Source organism: Marmota flaviventris, chromosome 1 (genome assembly GCF_047511675.1).
Source record: "Marmota flaviventris isolate mMarFla1 chromosome 1, mMarFla1.hap1, whole genome shotgun sequence".
Classification (NCBI taxonomy): Eukaryota; Metazoa; Chordata; class Mammalia; order Rodentia; family Sciuridae; genus Marmota; species Marmota flaviventris.
The window spans coordinates 40,073,881-40,083,722 of NC_092498.1; the positions used below are offsets into that span (position 1 = coordinate 40,073,881).

The 9,842-nt window shown below is 34.4% G+C and overlaps 1 non-coding gene across 1 annotated transcript; it reads left to right on the forward strand.

Moving 5' to 3' along the window:
• The first annotated feature begins 1,382 nt into the window (after window positions 1-1,382).
• On the forward strand, window positions 1,383-1,486 carry LOC114085359 (small nucleolar RNA U13). Its single transcript, XR_003581460.1, has one exon. It is a non-coding gene; the product is annotated as a small nucleolar RNA U13 (small nucleolar RNA).
• Window positions 1,487-9,842: the final 8,356 nt, after the last annotated feature.

Below are 9,842 nucleotides of genomic sequence, written 5' to 3' on the forward strand. Positions count from 1 at the left end.
CTCTGCTGATTTTTTCAACCACTTACTTGTCCTTTTGGATAAATTGAATTTGAGACATGCAGGAAATGTTAGTCACCACTAGTAAGGTTTATAATTAAGCAAAGGTGGTTGGAAAAAAAAATCCTAAACTACACTGATATCCCCAAAGTTCAGTTATAATTTTGAATGCCTAGAGTGAGAACTGAACCTGGCCCTTTGTATTTGACACTAAACTTGCTTCAAAAGAAATAGATTGCAATTCTGATTCCAAAGGGGGAAGCATAGAGATATATTATAGTTTCAACTTTTAAAACAATTTAGTAGATGCCAATGATTGTAAAATCAGGGATATTTTGTGTATTAGTTTGCTAGGGCTGCTATAACAAAGTACCACAAACTGGGTCACCTAAATAAAAGAAATGTATTATATCACAGTGCTGAAGGTAGAATGCCAAAATGAAAGTGTTTACAGAGTTGGTTCCTTCTTAGGATAGTGTGGGATGAGGAGCTCCAGGCCTCCCTACCTGAGTCTTTTCTCTATGACTCTGCACAGAGTTTTCCCTTTATGCATGTCTCTGTGTTCAAATTTCTTCTTTTTAAGTAAGGACACCAGTCATATTGGATTAGAGCCTATCCTAAAGAACTTATTTTATTTTAACTTTATTTCACTTATAAAGTTCCTACCTTCAAATAAGGTCACACATTCTGAGGTATTAGGGATGAGGACAGCAGTATACGAATGGAGAGTCAGGGTAGAATATAACTGATAACTCTAAATTGTAAATTTTTAGCTGTAAATTTAAAATTTAACTTAATCTTAAATTGACTTAACCTTATAATTCCTTTTTTCTGCTTGTCACTTATAAATTTATGAATATGCAACAATTGAGGTTCTTCAGCTATTTAAATAATGTAAGAGAATTCAACTTCCTGTTCCAATAGGATCAACAGTGTTATAGTAAGGGCACGTCCATCTGATCTGTCACTGTTGCTTGAGTCCAGTCATTTTCCTCTTATCTACAAATGATTATTGGACTAGCTCTGCAATATAATTGGGTTGACCTACAAAGTGGCCAAAAATCATTCTGAGTGGCCATCCAAAATAGTGAAATGGATCTAAATAAACTTGTTGAATTCATAGAGTCAGGAATCATGGACCTAGCCTCTGTTTCCTTTCTGAATAAATGCCAGTCATGAAACAACCCAATAGTTAAAAAAAAATGAAATTAAAACAGAAGAAATTTAGAGAAATCTATAATTATGATTCAGACCTAATTCTCCATTGGTGGGAACAATATTCAAATCATAACATGTCCTTTTAGTTTAATGACTATCTTTTTGTATAAGTAAGCATTTTAGCTTATAAAAATGGATGTTTGACTGTCTTTAAAAGACAAAAGTTGATCCTTTTGTGATTCCTAAGTGTGATACTTGGGTTTGCATGATAGTGTGTAAAATGTGGCTCCCTCAAAACTTTTTACAAAATTGACACATTATCCCTCTGACATGAACTTGAGACAGGGGGCAGAGGAGTCAATCTAACACAAATGGTCTATAGAAGAGAACAGGTCAAATACTCAAACCAGATCACAATTCCTTACCAGCTGGGAAGGAGGGCTACCTTCTTGATTAGTACACTCTATATGAGCTACCAAGATTAGCAATTAAAACGAAACAATCCACCAAGCACACATCCTGTAAGAATACAGTAAGTAAATCTGAGGAATGAAAGTCCCAAAGAAAGCAGGCAGGACAAGTGGCAAGGAGGCAGGGAGGAGCTGAATCATGGCAGAGCCAACAGGGCAGAATTTTTTTGATTTATTTGGTGGGGTACCAGGGATTGAACTGAAGGGCGTTCAACCACTAAGCTATATCCTCAGCCCTTTTCTGAATTTTGTTTAGAGACAGTATCTCACGGAGTTGCTTAGCACCTCCCTTTTGCTGAGGCTGGCTTTGAACTTGTGAATCTCCTGTCTCAGTCTCCTGAGCCACTGGTTTTATAGGTGTGTGCCACCACGCCCAGTTCCAACAGAGCTTTTGATAGACAATATGAATTACTGATTCACAAGCATGAACAAAGTTCCGGGTCTTCCTAAATCTTGATTGCACTACTGCTGAGAATATTTCTCCTGCACTGCCAAGGTATCCTTATTATGGAGCTTCATTAACTCAAGAAAATGAAGTCTACTTGTCTTACAACTGGGGAAATAGTAACAGAGAACTTTTAAGTATCTCTCCTTGTTACCAGAGTCCTTGGGAGAGGTCCCCAGCTGTGTGGGATTCCAAAAGACCAGGTACAGTCAGTCACTCATCCCAATATGCCAATCATAGAGATGAGCAGTGGTGAAGGGCAGGAAAAGAACTTTAATCATCATCATAGCATGCTGGGAAGAACAGATAAGGGTAAAGTGAGCAAAGATCTATTCTTAAGGGACTAAAACTTTGAGATTTTATAGAAAAGAGGAACGAAGGCAAGAGTTGGGGACTTTCATGGTTTTACACAGCTAGCCATGCAGGTAGGTCATCTTGGTCAGACTATGGTCCTATTGCTCATATCTCATCTGGTTCTGAGAGGTGGCTCCAGAGAAGTCTTTATTGTTTATGAGGGCAATCTGGATCCCATGAGATGATTGCTCCTGCTTTCAGAGCAGCCTCAGTTCTAGTCATGGGGGAACTGATCCCATGTAAGAGGGTGATCTCATTATGGGGTGATTTGTCTGCCAGGCTTTGCTGTTCCTGCAATTCAAGATTACTATAGGTTTAAGGCAATGATCAGAAATATTCAGACACCTCTCCAGGAGTCTGGAACATTCATTTTAAAAAGCTGGTAGTTTAATGTCCCTACAAATCTTGAAAATACCCGAGTTACTCTTAAATTGTTGTCCTCAATCTTGAAGGGGGACAAAGCAGATTAGGTTAATTTAGAGCTAATAAGCTTTGTTTCACATTCTTTAAATAATTAACATTCCTATGTGCAGATCTGAGAAGCAACCCAGCATAAACTGTAAGGTAATAAAGGAGACATACAAAATGAAGGCAGAGATGTCAGGTTTTATCCTGCTCTTAGTTACACAGTGAGAATCTGCAGGCCCAAGTGCAGAGTCAGTGCTTTTAGTAAAAGTTGCTTTAATTCCCTTTTATCTCCTGAAAGACTTTTATGTCATAAATAAGGCGATCAAGTGATAGGTTCAAATATGGCCATTTTTTGGAGCATCCACCAATTAACACAACCTTCTCTCTTCATGACAAGAAATAAATATAATTCATCTCGTTTTCCATCTGATGATCAGTTGCTCACATGCAACACAGTAAAAATGCAAGTACATAATTACATAATCCTTTAGCAACTTCATCTACCAAGAAATTAAAACACTAAGAATAAAAATTAAAATCTAGAAATTAAAATTACTGTGTCCAAAGAAAAAATCTAAACACAAAAAGCACACATGTATATATACTATGATTGGCATTACATGACATATGAATTGAGAATTATTAAAAAAAAATTTAGTCTCATTACACTATGAATTTAATGCTCTGATTTGTAATATGAGTTTGCAAACTATATCTTGCAAACCAAATGTGGCTCCTGCCTCTTTTATATAACAGTGGAGATTGATTTTTTCTTTTTTACTTTTTTAAGTGATAACATTTTAAATGATTATATAAGGGATTACATAATATCCTGTCTTGCATTTTGGCCCATAAAACATAAAAAAATATCTAGCTCTTCCTCCAAAAATTGGCCCTGCCATAGAGCATATACCCATTAATAAACTGATGTTGTTATAGACTAATCATCATATTTTGAGCTTGCCTTTTAATAAATCAAAAACCAACTAATTAATACGAAGTCATTGGGCAGGGAATGTAGCCCAGTGGTAGAGCACTTGCTTAGCATGTGCAAGGCCCTGAGTTTTATCCACAGCAATGTAAAGAACTACAATAACCAGAATAAAACCAGAAAAACCAAGTCGTAACAGAGCAACTCCCTGGAAAGACGTCTTTAACAGAATTGTTTTCACCTCCCTTCCCTAATCTTTTAAGGACACATGGTTTACTAAAGAGGCCTCAGAAAAGCAATAGTGTCTCTCTGAAAGAAAAATGCAGATGCTGGTTCAAGAAGATAGTCTGCCCAGCTTCTCTGTGTGAGGAAGGAGAGGAGAACAGAAGCTTTGGAGAGGAAGACCCCTATTTGACTAGAACCCCTACCCATTGTATCACCATAACTCCTTTTCAATCATGTATTTGTACACCCACACTATATACCCTTTGTATCCTGACCCCACCCTAAAATAGAGATTTGAGGTGGAAAGGCTCCTCTATCTTCTTCAGGCAGGGCCTGCTTTGAATAAACCTGTTTCCTTCAACCGTATTCTTATTCCTGAGTACTTAGTTGAGTAGCAAGTGGTAGGAACCATAAATTTCAGTATGAAAGTTACTATCTTCACCCTCTGTGGGTTAGGTTTTTCAAGCTGTACTTGTATGACTCCATCTCACTCCCTGACCATCATTAGAAAGAAGATACAAGGTCTGTTAAAACCCTATGAGATTATGTAAATACTATTCATGTTCTTTGACAGGATAAAACTTACTAGGGACCTTTGCACTTAATAAGTAAATGAATGATGTGAATTGATACCCAGGTTATTAGCTTGGCTATCTCTGTGAAAAGTTGTGCACTTGTCCAGTAAAGGAATATCCAAAAAGTTACAAGGTGGTGTTCAACATAATTTAAGGTTCCAAGATGCCCTAGAGGCATCAAGCTGCCAATTCAATAAAGCAACTGAAAAGACATTCTATCAACTCAAGAGGATTATGACCTGACAAATAATATTTCAGAGGTGTAAGCACATACAATTTAGCATCTATAATCCAAGAATATGAAATGTTCCAAAATCCAAAACATTTTGAGTATCAATAGATGCTATAAGGTGAAAATTCCACACCTGATCTCATAATAAATTACAGTAAGAAAACAAATGGGTGCAATAAAAGTACTGTATAAATGCATATAAAGTGCATATAAAACAAATATATTAGACTTGAGTTCCATGCCCAACATGTGTCTCATTCTGTGTATGCAAATATTCCAAAATCTGAAAAAAAATTCTAAATTTAAAACATTTCAGGTTCCAAGCATTTTGTATAATGAATAGTCAACCCATAATTGAAAGTTGAAGCATATTTGACATTAACCAAAGAAAGATGTGTAGATAGAGAATGGAGGAGAAATTACCAAGAGTTACAAGATGACTAAAGAATTACCAAATCAGGAACAATATTAGGAAAGATGAAAGGACTATGATCTAATTTTAAGGAATGTATGTGTATCAGTAAATATTCTTAAAGAGGTCAATTAATAATAGCTAAAAGTGAGGGTCTTTTAGGAGATAATTTGTGATCTTATTGGAAGACAATAAAGAATGGTATTTGGAAACAAAACATTACAACCGTATAATGTAAAAATCACACTAGATTAAATTAAATGGGCAAGGGAGACTGTATTCAAAGTTATTGCAATAGGAAAGAGAGAGGTGGCGCCACGCTCAGTCTTAGCTCAACTCCATAAGAACAAAGAGCTTAAGAGTTTTTAAAAGATGGGATGGGAAGGTGGGTTCATAGGCCATTTATGTTTACTAATTGGCTTTATGAGAAGAAAAAATAAATTTTCCCTTCTCTTTGGGATGGGAGGGGCAATTTTAAAATTTGAAGCAACGGCCTACTGCTGTTAGTTCCTACCCTTCCATGAAGCTAGGAGACAGATCCCTAACTTCCTTTATGCTTACATTTCTAAATGATGGCTCCAGGATTTTTCGAAAGATATTCCTGGATTTTTCAGCTGTCAAGAAGCTTTTTAAAAGGTTTATATTTCAAACAGGCAGAAAAATAATTGACAATTACACTTTTTTTTTTTTAAGGAAAAGTCTCTAAGAAGAGGGTGATTAGGTGCCTAGAATTAGGAAGAATTCTAGCACAGGTAAGCAAAATAGAATATACACTAGTCAATCAAGTTTAACATCCCACTCCAACTCCCTGCTCCCTCTCATTCCCATGGCCCATGGAATGAAAGTCTTGTGTCCTGGTAATCTGCATTTTTACACTTTCATACTAAAATGTCTTAAGATAAAGTTCTAATATTGTCATCCTGTTGATAATTCACATTTTACTTTTCAGGCATTGGAAAAAAAAGACCCACAACTTAGGTCTAAAGAAAAATATGAACTACTTCTTTGCATAGAGGCGAACATGCTATTTTTGGTGAAGTGACAAACTGTTAATAATCAATAGAAAGTAAAATTCCAAAAGGAAAGCTAAATGCAGTCCTCTTTCTGGTATGCAAGAAAAATGATGTTATAATCTTGAGTTTTTATATGAATGACTAAACACTGGAAAATTTCATGTGACAAAATAAAAATACACCTAAATATAAATGGACTCTGGTAAGTAAGTAAACCCCTAAATCATACATAAATTTCTATATACCATTTAAAGTGGTGGCTTTCACCTTTTGAGAAGTTGATGAAATCCACAGACATATAAATTTGTCTAGTGTAGATGGACTTTGTTGCCTTTGTTCACTACAGAAAATATCTGGGTAATAAAATACAGGGATTAAACAAAAAACACACCATGTTTGAACAGGAATAGAAAGAATATTATGATGGTGCATTCTTACAGATCAGAATGAAATTTCACATAAAAATATTACTTCAATCAACCATATTTTAGTATTGTAGAATTAATTCTATAGTTTACTTTAGGAATATTTCCTTGGAATAGGGAATATTAAATTTACTCTCTAGGATTTTAAGAACAATTTAATGTCTTCATGTACAGAATCATTTCTGCTATGCCACAAAATTAACTCCAGTGGGAAATATTTTGTATCTCAAGTGCTTGTAAGTAAGTTTAAAAGTTCAAAAACAAAAAGCATTCTAGTATAAAGAAACTACATAGAAAACATTCCTCCTACACTGTTAGAGAATGAGAAAGGACCCATGGTGGGAGGCAGGGGAGTAGTAGGGAGGGTGGATATGATCAAAGTATGTACGGAAATGACACACTGAAGCCCATTTATTTGTGCAATTGGTATATGTTAATTACTATAATTAAAACTTGTGAAATAAAAAATATTTCCCCTAGAAAAATCACAATAGAATCATTATAACATTAAGTAAAAGGTGATCATCTAAAGAAATAGGCAATTTGTTTATAAGTGTATAGAATATAGAAAGCTTATATAATTCTGGGTATTATTTTGACTTTGAATCAATACAGTTAGGAAAAACTGTCCCTGAACTTATCAAAGTTACTTCACTCTGGGTCTTTCAGAAAACTGGAAAAACAAATGTACACAGAAAAAAGTTAAATTTTTGAGACATATTTTATTTGTTTTAACACTTTTAAGATGATTAAAGCCTTTTTTGGTATCACTAAGTTTTTTTCAAAATAAAATGCTTATTTCTCTAATGAAATGTTTAAAGAAATATTAAGGGAAAAAAGGCAGAGCTCCCCCCCCCAAAAAAAAAGATGGATAGCATATTGAATAAAATATTAAAAAAAAAAAAAACAGGGAAAATGATCAGAAGTAAGTTAACCCCTAAATCTCCTAAATGGAGACCAGTGGCTCATTCCAGAATAGGGGCTAAATTCAACTCTAAGCCAGCACCCAGGTTAAGTAAATGAGGATATGTTAAAATTACTTAACACTGGTTGTACTAGACCACAGTGAATGACTCTAGTAATTGTTTCTCAGAAGGGAAATCTGTATCTCAAGAGAAGCACAGAGTTATGGGAACAAAACTGTATGAGAGTATTTAATGATGCGGTCTTCTGATGCATTATTCCAAACCTATATAATAAGGTTTATAATCTACTAGTTGTCTAGTTATTATTAATTCACTGTGAAAATGTGCTTGTAATGGCAAATAGCCATTAAATTTAATAGAGATAAGTAGGATCCATTAATAATAGTTTTATTAAACTATACAATATCATCAATATTATTATCAGCTTTCATTTTCAGTTATAATAATGCTGTCTGCTAGTTTTACCAAAGAATAAGTAAAGGCAGCAATGCCAACAATAAAAATCAAACATTATTCATAGCTACTGAAAAAAAAACAATGCCCAGAATAGTACAACTTTTTATTCATTGTTGACCTGCATTAAAAATATACAATAGCTGTATGCCTCACTAGCTTTAACATAGTGAACTGCACTGTATCAACCTCACAAAGGAAAGAGTAGAAAAATATAATTACATAAGTACGTGTATTCAGACGTATGAATAAATAAGTGTAGATGCAAGGCAGTCCCAGAAATCACAGTGCATTTTAAAGTTTTAACTATTCTGTAAATCAGCTCCAAATATTGGAACAATATCTTTGTTTGATAGAAAACAATGGCAGCCAATGACCAAGATAAATAGCCAGAATCTATTCATTATTTTTTCCCCTGTTTCTTAGTCCCTCATTTCTTCCCTCTCCTATCCTGCAACCTCCTTTCTCATCTTCTCTCCCATCTTTTCATCTTCCTTTTTCCCCCCATTGTTTTTGTCCAATTCTTGCTTACTTTCTGCCATACACTATTCAGGTTGGTAAGATACACTAAAAGTTCTGATTAAATTCATTACTTCCTAAAAATTCTCCTCCAGTGGGAGATAAAGGGGAAAAAAAAGGTCTAAATCAAAATGAAAGTAAAAACAGAGAAATAGGATGCAGGTAATGATGTTTCCATAAGAAACAGGAGTGAAAAGATGAGAAGAATGTGACCAAATTGGGGGAGGAAAATTTTGTTTGATGATCCAAAGAAAACTTCTCCAAAGATATGACAGTTTAGTAAAAATTTACATGAAATTTTATGTAAAAAAAACTTACCTCTGTACATCACCCATATTTTAATACTACAGAATTAATTCTATAGGCTTACTGCAAAAGTATTTCCAAGGAATAGGGAATATTAAATTTAGACTCTAATCTAGGATCTTAAGAACATTTTAATGTCTTTATGTACAGAATTGGTTCTACTATGACACAAATTAAAGTGAAGGGTAGGTCATGTAACAGTGGCAGAAGAGAATTCCAGAATAAGGAAATCACAACCACAAGCCTTTTCTGCAGGAGGAATGAACCTCTTGTGAACAAGGCCAGTGTGCCTTCCATGGAATGACTGATGAGACTGACAGGAAATGAATGTGCAGAGATGAGCACAAGGATTGTGGATGATGGTGTGAAATTTGGATTTTATCCACATGCTGTGACTATTTTGCAGAATGACATATAACAGGAGACTATTTTCTAGTCCAACTAGAAGTTGAAATAGGTTTCAAATGGAGACAGCTTGAATTCTATAAATCACCTTTGGGTACAGAATTTTAAACTGTGGTATGCTTTGATTATACCTGTAGTATTATACCTGTGGTATTATTTGATTATACCTGTGTTACTTGATTAAACCTGTGGTATACTTTGATTATACATGGGCACATAATCCTATAGCCTGATATGTATACTGTCTTTCAGGTTATAAAATACACTTATTACATTATTTCATTTCACATTCACACTCTTTTAAGGTATACAGAAAAGGTACTTAAATCCTCATTTCATGTACCCAACAATGAGGGCATAATAATTAAAATGAATTGCCACAGCTGCAATACTAATAACAGAGGTCTTGACTTGTGAATCAATACACAAATAAATATCTAATAATTGTAGTTTAAAAAATTAATTATACGTTAAAAAACCACCAAAATATACATACTGGAACGTGATATATGTAAAATAAGTACAACAACTTATTTTAGGTTTTTTAAAAAAAAATTTTTGTAGCTGTAGATGGACAAAATGCCTTAT